At 44.8% G+C, this 14125-nt stretch overlaps 1 protein-coding gene across 4 annotated transcripts in view; it reads left to right on the top strand.

Annotated features, from left to right (window-relative positions):
• The window catches only part of LOC139273836 (lethal(3)malignant brain tumor-like protein 4), a 563891-nt gene that overhangs the window by 20616 nt on the left and 529150 nt on the right, over positions 1–14125 (top strand). The gene's annotated exons all lie outside the window — the stretch shown is intronic.

Below are 14125 nucleotides of genomic sequence, written 5' to 3' on the forward strand. Positions count from 1 at the left end.
CCTGAGTGCAATGAACAATTCTTGGCAAATAGTCTTAGCTAGTATAAAGTTAAAATTGAATTAAGTTAACGTTTAAATGATTTGTAGTGAGGGCTCACAGCTAAATACTCCAACACCTTTTTTCTGTGTCTGTAACTGAAGGTGATTAGTAGCTGCAAAATCTCATCAATATAGATTCAACTTAAAGCTTTATTCATTTGCAAAAAAATGATTTGCAATTGACATTGAACTTAATCGGTTTACAGGAACAGTGAATTGTCATACCAGTGAACTGCATTAGTCGCTGTGCGCTAGGCAGAGCTTTACCATGTACACTGTCATTATAAGTAGTACATTCATGATGTACTTGCTGTAGCATGAGAAGCCACGTGTGTGTGGAATTGGCCTCTATTACTCTTGTGTATAGTGCAGCTACAGATTTGCAGTTTAAAAACTTGCAGCTGATTCATAAAAACTGGTCAAGTTAAAAAGTGAAAATGTTGGAATCTATTTATTAAGGACTTGGTAACAGGGCACTTAGAAAATAATAATAGGATTGGGCAGAGTCAACACGGATTTATGAAAGGGAAATCATGTTTGACGAATCTGTTAGAGTTTTTTGAGGTTGTAAATAGCAGAATAGATAAGGGGGAACCAGCGGATGTGGTGTATTTGGATTTTCAGAAGGCATTTGATAAGGTGCCACACAAGAGGTTATTAAACAAAATTAGGGCTCGTGGGATTGGGAGTAATGTACTAGCATGAATTGAGGATTGGTTAATGGACAGAAAACAGAGTAGGAATAAACGGGACATTTTCAGGTTGGCAGGCTGTAACTAGTGGGGTACTGCAAGGATCAGTGCTTGGGCCTCAGCTATTTACAATCTATATCAATGATTTGGATCAGGGGACCAATTGTAATATAATCCAAGTTTGCTGATGATACAAAGCTCGGTGGGAATGTAAGTTGGGAGCAGGATGCAAAGAGGCTTCAAGGGGATATAGACAGGCTAAATGAGTGGGTAAGAACATGGCAAATGGAATCTAATGTGGAGAAATGAGAAGGAAAAATAGAAAAGCAGAGTATTTTTTAAATAATGAGAGATTGGGAAATATTGTTGTTCAGAAGAACCTGGATGTCCTTGTACACGAAACTCTTTTAGATGTCCTTGTACACGAATCACTGAAAGTTAACATGCAGGTGCAGCAAGCAATTAAGAAAGCAAATGGTATGCTGGCCTTTATTACAAGAGGATTTGAGTATAAGAGTAAAAATGTTTTACTGCAATTATATAGGGCTCTGGTGTTTAGGACTCCCTATTAGGGTTTATTAGGGCTAGGGGAAGTTTAGACAGCGGGAGTGGGGAGGTTGAGGGTGGGAAGTTGCTGATAGAGGGTGAGAGTTGTTTAGTAAGGGAGCTTCCTCGAGAGCTGCCACCCCAGCGATCATCATTATGCATCATTGTGTGAGGCTTCTTCATCGCAATTAAGGCCACTTACGGTCCAAACACCCAAGGCCCCACCCCACTGCTGGCCAAGAACGGGGAAATACTCATCAAGGACACCGAGGCAGTTAGGGCCTGCTGGAAGGAGCACTTCGAAGATCTCCTCAATCGAGACTCTGCCTTTGACTCCAGTGTTCTCGACTCCATCCTGCAGCATGCTACCCGCCACCACCTCAGTAAGACCCCAACATTGCACGAGGTAGAAAAAGTCATAAGACAGCTTAAAAACAACAAGGCTACAGGTGCGGATGGAATCCCTGCTGAGGCACTGAAGTATGGCGGAGAGGCAATGTTGGCGCGAATACATGACCTCATCTCTCTCATCTGGAGGGAGGAGAGCATGTCGGGAGATCTTAGAGATGCAGTGATCATGATCATCTTTAAAAAAGGGGACAAGTCCGACTGCGGCAACTGTTATCAGCCACTGGGAAAGTCGTTGCTAGAGTCCTCCTGAACCGTCTTCTTCCTGTAGCCGAGGAGCTCCTCCCGGAGTCACAGTGCGGATTTCATACCCCACTGGGCACAACGGACATGACTTTTGCAGCGCGACAGCTACAAGAAAAATGCAGGGAACAGCGCCAGCCCCTACATGGCCTTCTTCAACCTTACAAGGGCCGTTGACACTGTCAACCGCGAGGGTCCATGGAGCATCTTCCTCCGTTTTGGATGCCCTCAAAAGTTCGTCAACATCCTCTGCCTGCTCCACGATGACATGCAGGCTGTGATCCTTACCAACGGATCCATCAGAGACCCAATCCACGTCCGGACCGGGGTCAAACAGGGCTGCGTCATCGCCCCAACCCTCTTCTCAATCTTCTTCGCCGCCATGCTCCACCTCACAGTCAACAAGCTCCCCGCTGGAGTGGAACTAAAATACAGAACCAGTGGGAACCTGTTCAACCTTCGCCGTCTCCAGGTCCAAGACCACCCCAATCTCAGTCGTCAAGCTACAGTACGCGGATGACGCCTGTGTCTGCACACATACAGAGGCTGAATTCCAGGACATAGTCGACGTATTTACTGAGGCATACAAAAGCATGGGCCTTACGCTAAACATCAGTAAGACAAAGGTCCTCTACCAGCCTGTCCTCGCCGCACAGCACTGCCCCCCCAGTCATCAAGATCCATGGCGCGGCCCTGGACAACGTGGACCACTTCCCATATCTCGGGAGCCTCCTATCAACAAGTGCAGGCATTGACGACGAGATCCAACACGGCCTCCAGTGCAGCCTGTGGCCGCCTGAGGAAAAGCGTATTTGAAAACCAGTCCCTCAAAACTGCCACCAAGCTCATGGTCTACAGGGAGGTAGTAATACCCGCCCTCCTGTATGGCTTAGAGATATGGACCATGTACAGTAGACACCTCAAGTCTCTGGAGAAATACCACCAACGATGTCTCTGCAAGATCCTACAAATCCCCTGGGAGGACAGACACACCAACATTAGCGTCCTGGTCCAGGCCAACATCCCCAGCATTGAAGCACTGACTACACTTGATCAGTTCCACTGGGCAGGCCACATAGTTCGCATGCCAGACTCGAGACTCCCAAAGCAAGTGCTCTACTCAGAACTCCTTCACGGCAAACGAGCCAAAGGTGGGCAGTGGAAGTGTTACAAGGACACCCTCAAAATCTTCCTGATAAAGTGTGACCTCCCCACTGACACCTGGGAGTCCCTGGCCAAAGATCGCCCTAAGTGGAGGAAGTGCATCCGGGAGGGCGCTGAGTACCTCGCCGAGAGCATGCAGAAATCAAGCACAGGCAGCGGAAAGAGCATGCGGCAAACCTGTCCCACCCACCCCTTCCCTCAATGATTACACCTGTGACAGAGTCTGTGGCTCTCGTATTGGACTGTTCAGCCACCTAAGAACTCATTTTAAGAGTGGAAGCAAGTCTTCCTCGATTCCGAGGGACTGCCTATGATGATAATGAGGGCTCTGGTGAGACCACATGTGGAGTATTGTGTACAGTTTTGGTCTTGCCTAAGGAAGGATATACTTGCCATGGAGGGCATGCAACGAAGGTTCACCACACTGATTCCTGGGATGGGGGGATTGTCCTATGAAGAGAGATTGAGTAGACTAGGCCAATAGTTCTGAGAAGGTTCACTAGGTTGATTCCAGGGATGAGGCAGTTGACTTATGAGGAAAGGTTGAGTAGGTTGGGCCTCTACTCATTGGAATTCAGAAGAATGAGAGGTGATCTTATCGCAACGTATCAGATTATGAGGGGCTTGACAAGGTGGATGCAGAGAAGATGTTTCCACTGATGGGGAGACTAGACTAGAGGGCATGATCTTAAAATAAGGGGCCGCCCATTTAAAACAGAGATGAGGAGAAATTTATTTTCTCAGAGGGTTGTAAATTTGTGGAATTCGCTGCCTCAGAGAGCTGTGGAAGCTGGGATATTGAATAAATTTGACAGAAATAGACAGTTTCTTAAGGGGATGGGGGTTGTGGGGAGCAGGCAGGGAGGTGGAGCTGAGTCCATGATCAGATCAGCCATGATCTTGTTGAATGGCAGAGCAGGCTCGAGGGGCCATATGGCCTACTCCTGTTCCTATTTCTTATGTTCTTATATCCACGAGTTCAGAAGAATGAGAAGTGATCCAATTGAAACATACAAAATTCTTACAGGGCTTGACAGGGTAGATTCAGGGAGGATGTTTCCCCTTGCTGGGGATTCTGGAACCAGGGGTCACAGTCTCAGAATAAGGGGTTAGCTATTTAGGACTGAGATTAGGAGAAATTTCTTCACTCAGAGTGGTGAATCTTTGGAATTATCTACACCACAGAGCTGTGGATGCTCAGTCGTTGAGTATATTCAAGACAGAGGTCGATAGATTTTTGGATATTAAGGGAATTAAGGGATATGGGGATAGTGCAGGCGTGGAGTTGCGGTAGAACATCAGCCATGATCTTATTGAATGGCGCAGCAGGCTCAAGGGGCCAAATGGCTGAGTTCTGCTCCTATTTCTTATGCTCATATGTAAAAGCATGGAGGTATTAATTTGGGTAGTTTAGAATAAAACCTCCACTGCTCTTTCAATGTTGGTTTGGGCTACAGAGCAAGAGATTCACATGATGGTGACATAAACAGCTTGATGCAAGTACTCAATCTGTTTTTGCCAGGAGCAAAAATCAGAATATTTTTCAGCCAGGTTGTTTAGTACCTCTCTAATCACGAAAAAATTGGGCTAACACCAATTATAAATCCCGGGGAATGGCGGTTCCTATTCAAAATAGACTTCACACGGTAAATTTTTACCGCCACTGCCCGAGTGGTAACCTGGCGGAGCAGATCACTTGCCTGTTGTAGAACCTACCCGATTTTGAAATCAATGGAATGGAAATTGGGTAGAATCTACCAAGGGCAGGTGATCTGCTTTGGCAGATTATTATTTAGGCGGTGAAGGTAAAAATGACTTCTGTGAATCTACATATACATAGGGCTCGCAACAGTGGATTCTAGTATAACTTAAAAAACAAAGTTTAAAAATTACCCCATTAGATTTTTTTTCTTTCCTTCTCTGCTGCCCACACCCCAAACATTTTACTTTTGATTTTCTCCCTGCAGAAAATGCAGGACCGTGACATAATCTAAGGTTTTTACTAATTCTGTACCATGCTGGCCACTAATAGTCAAACGTGAGTAGCCCAGGGCAGCCTGCCCTCAAATTTCCCCCTCCCTCCCTGTGCATTTGGTCTCTGTGCCTTTATCCCATATCATGGCTAAGATTGGGAATTTGGCATCCATAGTATTGCAACTCCAATTATGATTTTCTTTATGATATATAGGGCAAGATTTTCTGCTTGAGTTACTCTGGCTCCCTACTATAATGTGGGAGTAAATTCTTTGGGAGCTACCCCACCAACTATGGATGGGCATATCGTAATCCGACGCAAATAAAGAATTTACATTATCCAATGTATTTCCTGTAATTTGCACCTTGGCATTGGTGAGCACTAGGAATATCTGTCTGCTCTGGCATCCATAGAAACATAGAAACATTATGGCCTTCGAGCCTGCACCACCTTTCAATATGATCATGGCTGATCATTCAACCTCAGTACCCCACCCGAGCCTTCTCTCCATACCTCCCGATCCCTTTAGCCATTAGGGCCACATCTAACTCCCTTTTGAATATGTCCAAAGAACTGGACTCAACAACTTTCTGTGGCAGAGAATTCCACAGGTTCACAACTCTCTAGGTGAAAAAATTTCTCCTCATCTCAGTCCTATATGGCTTACCCCTTATTCTTAGACTGTGTCCCCTGGTTGTGGACTTTTCCAACATCGGGAACATTCTTCCTGCATCTAACCTGTCCAGTCCCGTCAGAATTTTATACGTTTCTATGAGATCCCTTCTCATTCTTCTAAATTCCAGTGAGTATAAGCCTAGCCGATCCAGTCTTTCCTCATATGTCAGTCCTACCATCCCGGGAATCAGTCTGGTGAACCTGCGCTGGACTTCCTCAATAGCAAGCATGTCCTTCCTCAGATTAGGAGACCAAAACTGCTCACAATACTCAAGGTCTGGTCTCACCAAGGCCCTGTACAACTGCAGCAAGACCTCCCTGCTCCAATACTCAAATCCCCTCTCTATGAAGGCCAGCATGTCATTTGCTTTCTTCACCGCCTGCTGTACCTGCATGCCTACCTTCAATGACTGATGTACCATGACACCCAGGTCTCGTTGCACCTCCCCTTTTACGAATCTGTCACCATTCAGATAATAATCTGCCTTCCTGTTTGTGCCACCAAAGTGGATAACCTCACATTTATCTACATTATACTGCATTTGCCACGCATTTGCCCATTCACCTAACCTGTCCAAATCACCCTGCAGCCTCTTAGCATCCTTCTCGCAGCTTGTACTGCCACCCAGCTTAGTGTCATCTGCAAACTTGGAGATACTACATTCAATTCCTTCGTCTAAATCATTAATGTGTATTGTAAATAGCTGGGGTCCCAGCACTGAACCTTGCGGCACCCCACTAGTCATTGCCTGCCATTCTGAAAAGGACCCGTTTATTTCCACTCTTTGCTTCCTGTCTGCCAACCAGTTCTCTATCCACGTCAATACATTACCCCCAATATCATGTACCTTAATTTTGCACACTAATCTCTTGTGTGGGACCTTGTCAAAAGCCTTTTGAAAGTCCAAATACACCACATCTACTGGTTCTCCCTTATCCACTCTACTAGTTACATCCTTAAAAAAATTCTAGAAGATTTGTCAAGCATGATTTCCCTTTCATAAATCCATGCTGACTTGGACCGGTCCTGTCACTGCTTTCCAAATGCGCTGCTATTATATCTTTAATAATTGACTCCAACATTTTCCCCACCACCGATGTCAGGCTAACCAGTCTATAATTCCCTGTTTTCTCTCTCCCTCCCTTTTATAAAAGTGGGGTTACATTAGCTACCCTCCAATCCATAGGAACTGATCTAGAGCCCATGGAATGTTGGAAAATGACCACCAATGCATCTACTATTTCTAGGGCCACTTCCTTAAGTACTCTGAGATGCAGACCATCAGGCCCTGGAGATTTATCGGCCTTCAGACCCATCAATTTTCCGAACACCATTTCCTGACTAATAAGGATTTCCCTCAGTTCCCCCTTCTCGCTAGATCCTCGGTCCCCTAGTATTTTCGTGGGTTATTCGTGCCTTCCTTAGTGAAGACAGAACCAAAGTATTTGTTCAATTGGTTTGCCATTTCCTTGTTCCCCATTATGAATTCACCTGATTCTGACTGCAAGGGACCTACATTAGTCTTCACTAATCTTTTTCTCTTCACATAGCTATAGAAGCTTTTGCAGTCAGTTTTTTATGTTCCCTGTAAGCTTCTCATACTCTCATACTCTATTTTCCCCCTCCTAATTAAAACCTTAGTCCTCCTCTGCTGAATTTTAAATTTCTCCCAGTCCTCAGTTTTGCTGCATTTTCTGGCCAATTTATCTGCCTCTTCCTTGGATTTAACACTTTCCCTAATTTCCCTTGTTAGCCGCGGTTGAGCCACCTTCCCTTTTTTATTTTTACTCCAGGCAGGGATGTACAATTGTTGAAGTTCATCCATGTGTTCTTTAAATGTCTGCCATTGCCTATCCACCGTCAACCCTTTATGTATCATTCGCCAGTCTATCCTAGCTAATTCACATCTCATACCGTCGAAGTTTCCTTTCTTTAAGTTCAGGACCTTAGTCTCTGAATTAACTGTGTCACTCTCCATCTTCATGAAGAATTCTACCATATTATGGTCACTCTTCCCCAAGCGGTCTCTCACGACCAGATTGCTAATTAATCCTCTCTTGTTACATAAGATCCAGTCTAGGATGGCCTGCTCTCTACCCATATAGATTCCACATCGTCCACGCGAATGTCCTTCCGTACTAGTGTGTTGCAGCATTACAGCAAAATTCTAAAGGGGCAACGAGTGTTAAAAAGACAAGCCTTGAAGGCTCTGTGCCTCAATGCGAGGAGTATTCTTAATAAAGTGGACGAATTAACTGCACAGGCAACAATGAATTAATATGTTATAATTGGCATCACGTAGACATGGCTCCAGGGTGACCAAGGCTGGGAACTCAACATCCAGGGGTATTCAACATTCAGGAAGGATAGACAGAAAGGAAAAGGAGCTGGGGTAGCATTGCTGGTTAAAGAGGAAATTAACGCAATAGTAAGGAGGGACATTAGCTTGGATGATGTGGAATCTGTATGGGTGGAGCTGTGGAATACCAAAGGGCAGAAAACACTAGTGGGAGTTGTGTACAGACCACCAAACAGTAGTAGGGAGGTTGGGGATGGCATCAAACAAGGAATTAGGGATGCATGCAATAAAGGTACAGCAGTTATCATGGGCGACTTTAGTCTACATATAGATTGGGCTAACCAAACTGGTAGCAATACAGTGGAGGAGGATTTCCTGGTGCGTATTAGGTATGGTTTTCTCGACCAATATGTTGAGGAACCAACTAGAGGGCTGGCCATCCTAGACTGGGTGATGTGTAATGGGAAAGGACTAATTAACAATCTTGTCATGCGAGGCCCCTTGGGGAAAAGTGACTATAATATGGTAGAATTTTTTATTAAGATGGAGAGTGACACAGTTAATTCAGAGACTGGCAAATGATACTTATAAGGTTGGTGGTGGATAGGCAATGGCAAACATTTAAAGATCACATGGATGAACTTCAACAATTGTACATCCCTGTCTGGAGTAAAAATAAAACGGGGACGATGTCTCAACCATGGCTAACAAGGGAAATGAAGGATAGTGTTAAATCCAAGGAAGAGGCATATAAATTGGCCAGAAAGTGCAGCAAACCTGAGGACTGGGAGAAATTTAGAATTCAGCAGAGGAGAACAAAGGGTTTAATCAGGAGGGGGAAAATAGAGTAGGAGAGAATGCTTGCCGGGGACATAAAAACTGACTGCAAACGCTTCTATAGAAATGTGAAGAGAAAAAGATTAGTGAAGACAAATGTAAGTCCCTTGCAGTCAGATTCAGGTGAATTTATAATGGGGAACAAAGAAATGGCAGACTAGTTGAACAAATACTTTGGTTCTGTCTTCATGAAGGAAGACACAAATAACCTTCCGGAAATACTAGAGGACCGAGGGTCTAGTGAGAAGGAGGAGTTGAAGGAAATCCTTATTAGGCGGGAAATTGTGTTAGGGAAATTGATGGGATTGAAGGCCGATAAATCCCCGAGGCCTGATAATCTGCATCCCAGAGTACTTCAGGAAGGTGGCCCTAGAAATAGTGGATGCATTGGTGATCATTTTCCAACAGTCTATCGACTCTGGATCAGTTCCTATGGACTGGAGGATAGTTAATGTAACACCACTTTTTAAAAAGGGTGGGAGAGAGAAAACGGGTAATTAAGACCGGTTAGTCTGACATCAGTAGTGGTGAAAACGTTGGAATCAATTATTAAAGATGAAATAGCAGCTCATTTGGAAAGCAGTGACATGATCGGTCCAAGTCAGCATGGATTTATGAAAAGGAAATCATGCTTGACAAATCTTCTGGACTTTTTTGAGGATGTAACTAGTAGAGTGGATGAGGGAGAACCAGTGGATGTGGTGTATTTGGACTTTCAAAAGGCTTTTGACAAGGTCCCACACAAAAGATTGGTGTGCAAAATCAAAGCACATGGTATTGGGGGTAATGTAATGACATGGATAGAGAACTGGTTGGCAGACAGGAAGCAGAAAGTCGGGATAAATGGGTCCTTTTCAGAATGGCGGGCAGTGACTAGTGGGGTGTCGCAGGGCTCAGTGCTGGGACCCCAGCTATTTACAATATACATTAATGATTTAGCTTAAGGAATTGAGTGTAATATCTCCAAGCTTGCAGCTGACACTAAGCTGGCGGTGTGAGCCGTGAGGAGGACGCTAAGAGGCTGCAGGGTGACTTGGACAGGTTAGGTGAGTGGGCAAATGCATAGCAGATGCAGTATAATGTGGATAAATGTGAGGTTATCCACTTTGGGGGCAAAAACACGAAGGCAGAATATTATCTGAATGGCGGCAGATTAGGAAAAGGGGAGGTACAACGAGACCTGGGTTTCATGGTGCATCAGTCATTGAAAGTTGGCATGCAGGTACAGCAGGCGGTGAAGAAGGCAAATGGTATTTTGGCCTTCATAGCTAGGGGATTTGAGTATAAGAGCAGGGAGGTCTTACTGCAGTTGTACCGGGCCTTGGTGAGGCCTCACCTGGAATATTGTGTTGAGTTTTGGTCTCCTAGTCTGAGGAAGGATGTTCTTGCTATTGAGGGAGTGCTGCAAAGGTTCACCAGACTGATTCCCAGGATGGCTGGACTGACATATAAGGAGAGACTGGATCGACTGGGCCTTTATTCACTGGAGTTTAGAAGGATGAGAGGGGATTTCATAGAAACATATAAAATTCTGACAGGACAGGTTAGATGCAGGAAGAATGTTCCCGATGTTGGGGAAGTCCACAACCAGGGGACACAGTCTAAGGACTGAGATGAGGAGAAACTTCACTCAGTTGTTAACCTGTGGAATTCTCTACCGCAGAGAGTTGTTAATGCCAGTTCGTTGGATATATTCAAGAGGGAGTTAGATATGGCCCTTACAGCTGAAGGGATCAAGAGGTATGGAGAGAAAGCAGGAAAGGGGTACTGAGGTGAATGATCAGCCATGATCTTATTGAATGATGGTGCAGGCTCGAAGGGTCGAATGGCCTACTCCTGCACCTATTTTCTATGTTTCTAAGGTAGGATTTCTATTTTTTATTATTTACTGATTGATTTTGGTGCTTTAGGTGCAGGGTTACTTCTGTTTTTTTATTTGTTATTATTGATTGCTTATTAGTTTGGTCTTGGTGCTTTAGGTGCAGTGTTCCTTCTATTTTATTAATGAATTGCTTATTTTTGTGCTTTGTTTGGTGCTTGGTGGTGCTTTAAATGTAATTACTTGCGCCGATTCCTTAACTGTAAGTAAGGTCTTTCTGTGCAGACAAAAGTGGACACATACGCCGCCCTATGTTCGTTTAGTGCAACTTTTTTCTGGCCAAATTGGCATAAATGGTGTAAGTGACTGGGAACGCCCCCCTTTGGGAAAAAAAAAACTGACCTAACAAAAAACCTAACTAACTCACTTACACTGGCGCAAATTAAATGGTCATATTTTCAACTAAAAAGATACACCAGAAAAATCAAGTTACACCAAAAAAAACAGTGCAACTCATGGGGAAATTTGGGCCCAATGTCTCTTTTATCTAAACCCTTCCAAATATGGTTGGATTGTTTTTCATTGGCATCATCTAAAAACCTTCAGATTTTTCTTACAAGCCTGCAATTTCCCCATCGATGGTAACCCAGTTTTTTTTATTAATTTTTTTTTCAATTCTATCAGTACTCAGAATAAAAATTTAATTAATAAGAAATGAACAGTGGAAAAGCCTTGTACAGACTTTGAGGTATACCGTGATAAATTATTTGCTGAAACACTGCCACCAAATTGATTGAACCTTGTAAAGCATTCCATACTGTAGATATTATTTTGTACAATCATGTAATGTTGTGATTACACACAATACATTATTCATTTGGTTTATTGCAGACTATTTCTGGATTTAGTAAGCTGCAGTCAGTAGTAGTCATTTCCTGTTCTACTCTTTGGTTGGTCTAACTTTTTTTAAATTGTAAAATGTAGCGAATGTGCTTCATGAAACATAAAGGGTTAGAAGGTAAGCTATTAAATATTCATTGCATTTGCTAATTCAAGAATGGAATGCTTTGGTTGTAAGATAAATTGCAGTTTGAGGTTGTGAAAATACATAAAAACCAGCTTTCTCATTTTCAAAATGCATTAACTATTGACTACTGATTTTCTTTTGCAATACAAAACTTAGGATTGTGATTTGTTGCTTGACTGTCCTCTGGATTGGCTGTAGAAATGTCATTAGAAAAACAGTTAGCAACCAAATTTTAAATTTCCCTTTAAATGTGTACATCTATTTAAATGCACAAATATCCACAAAACAGTGTCCTTCCTGAGAAAACAGTTCTCTTTATCTGCTATAAAGGGCATCAGCATCAAGCAGCAGGTAGTGTTTTCAATTGAGATAAGAAATAAAGGGGGCAAAATTGCCCGCACACCATTTGGAGGCAATTACCTTCTGGGGCCGGGACATTTATTGCCCGGCGGGAAGTTCCACACCCTGCGCGGAATTCAGCCTTTCCGCCCCTCAACGGAGGCGGAACGCTATCGGAGTTGAGCACTGCGCTCCAGAGCCCAGCGCCTCACCAGCAATGTCAGCGCTACGCATAGCACGAACACGGCAGAACGGCCCTCCCTTTCAGTTAAAGGGGAGAGCTGCTGCACGCTCTGCAGTCCCTTTGGCGCCGCCACTGGACCAACAGCCCGGCACCCAAAATGACCGCGTTACGGGCCGCTATTGTTAGGCTGACAGAGGAGTCGGCCAATAGAAAGATATGGCGGCCCACAAACGGCCTCCCCTTTAAGAGGCGCCCCGACGGCGGATGTCTGCCACCATCCTTGTCGCCCCCCGGGGCAATTTTCCCCATGGGACGCAAAGAGGTCGACGTGGGGCAGTGAGGGGTTGGTGCACACGGCGATTATGTCATTGTCGTGCATTCACCAGCCCGGGGCAAAAATTGTGGCGCATGGCGCTAATGACACAATGCCCTCAGATATCTGGGGCAATTTCCATGGAGGTGCTATCGAACCTTTTCCCCGGGCGCTAACCTCGTTGCGCCCCATTAGCGCCCTCCCCGGAAATGCTAATGCGGCTATAAAAAAGGGCAATTTCGCCCCCAAAGAACTTGCATTTGTATAGCATCTTATATCCTCAGTATGTCTGGGAAAAAAAAGTGAATTGAACCCTCAGGTCCTGGTGTCATGAACAGAATGAAATAAAAGGTAAGAACTTGCATTTATACAGCACCTTTCGCGACCCCAAGATGTCCTAAAGCGTGTTGTAGCCAATGAAGTACTTTTGAAGTACCTTTGTAGTTATACTATAGGAAATGTGGCAGCTAATTTTTGCGTAGCAAGGTCCCACAAACAGCAATGAGATAATGATCAGATAATCTGTTTTAGTGATGTTGGTTGAGAGATAAATATTGACCAGGACACCAGGGAGAACTCCTCTGCTCTTTTTTGAATAGTGCCCTGTATTTGAAGCTGTACATCTGTGGCAATTTCAGACAGGATTCTTGGCCTGCTGAGTTTTTCTTAAAAAAGTAGTTAACGCTGCACCTGCCCTGTCCATGCAGATTTTGATTGCCTTCAGTTAGATAGCCACCTGTGCAAAGACAGGGGGGCCGAATTTGGTCAAGGCCTCCACCTGCCCAAGTGCCGCCCAGATGGCCGCTGAGGTACCCGACGGTACTTTCGGCGGGATATTCATGAAGAAGGTCCCTCGAATGTCGGCAGGTGGCAAATGAGGGACTTACGCTGCCAATCTGGGCGGCAGCCGGCGGGAGCTCACATTCTCGCGGCAGAGGTGCTTGCCGCCCAAGTGCCGCTGAGATGGAGTCAGGGCCATGAAGGGTCCGAAGACCTAAAAATAAAAATCATTCACAAAAAATTAAAAAACTATCGGAAGACCTTCGGGACTCCGTCAAGGTAAGCCGCTGTTGCAAAAACAAAAAAAAACGTCACTAACCTTTTTTCCACCACCTTTCTACTTATCGTCGGAGACAGACCAGCCTCCAGCCAGCAGTCCACCCCAATTCTGCTGCCGACTCCTGCCCGCACCAATCTGACATCTCAGCGGGCGGGAGTCTACTTACGCCACTTGGCCGTCTACTGACGTCGGCTGGTGCTTTCCAGTGGTTCTCCCCTCCCGCCTGCTCCAGGCCACATCGAAAGTGGCACTGGGCAGATGTTGTAGAGAAATGTCAGTGGCAGTGGGCGGCATTCGGTGGCAGTGGGCGGCATTCGGTGGCAGTGGGCGGCATTCGGTGGCAGTGGGCGGCATTCGGTGGCAGTGGGCGGTAAGTTGATCAATTTCGGCCCCAGGATTTCTTTTAAAATTCGGCCACTTCGCACCTCCAAAAATGTTCATGTCTAAATTTCTAGGCCATTATGTTTTAAATAATTTTTCATGAAATAATAGGTTGATAATTAC

This window comes from Pristiophorus japonicus, chromosome 1 (genome assembly GCF_044704955.1).
Source record: "Pristiophorus japonicus isolate sPriJap1 chromosome 1, sPriJap1.hap1, whole genome shotgun sequence".
Classification (NCBI taxonomy): domain Eukaryota; kingdom Metazoa; phylum Chordata; class Chondrichthyes; family Pristiophoridae; genus Pristiophorus; species Pristiophorus japonicus.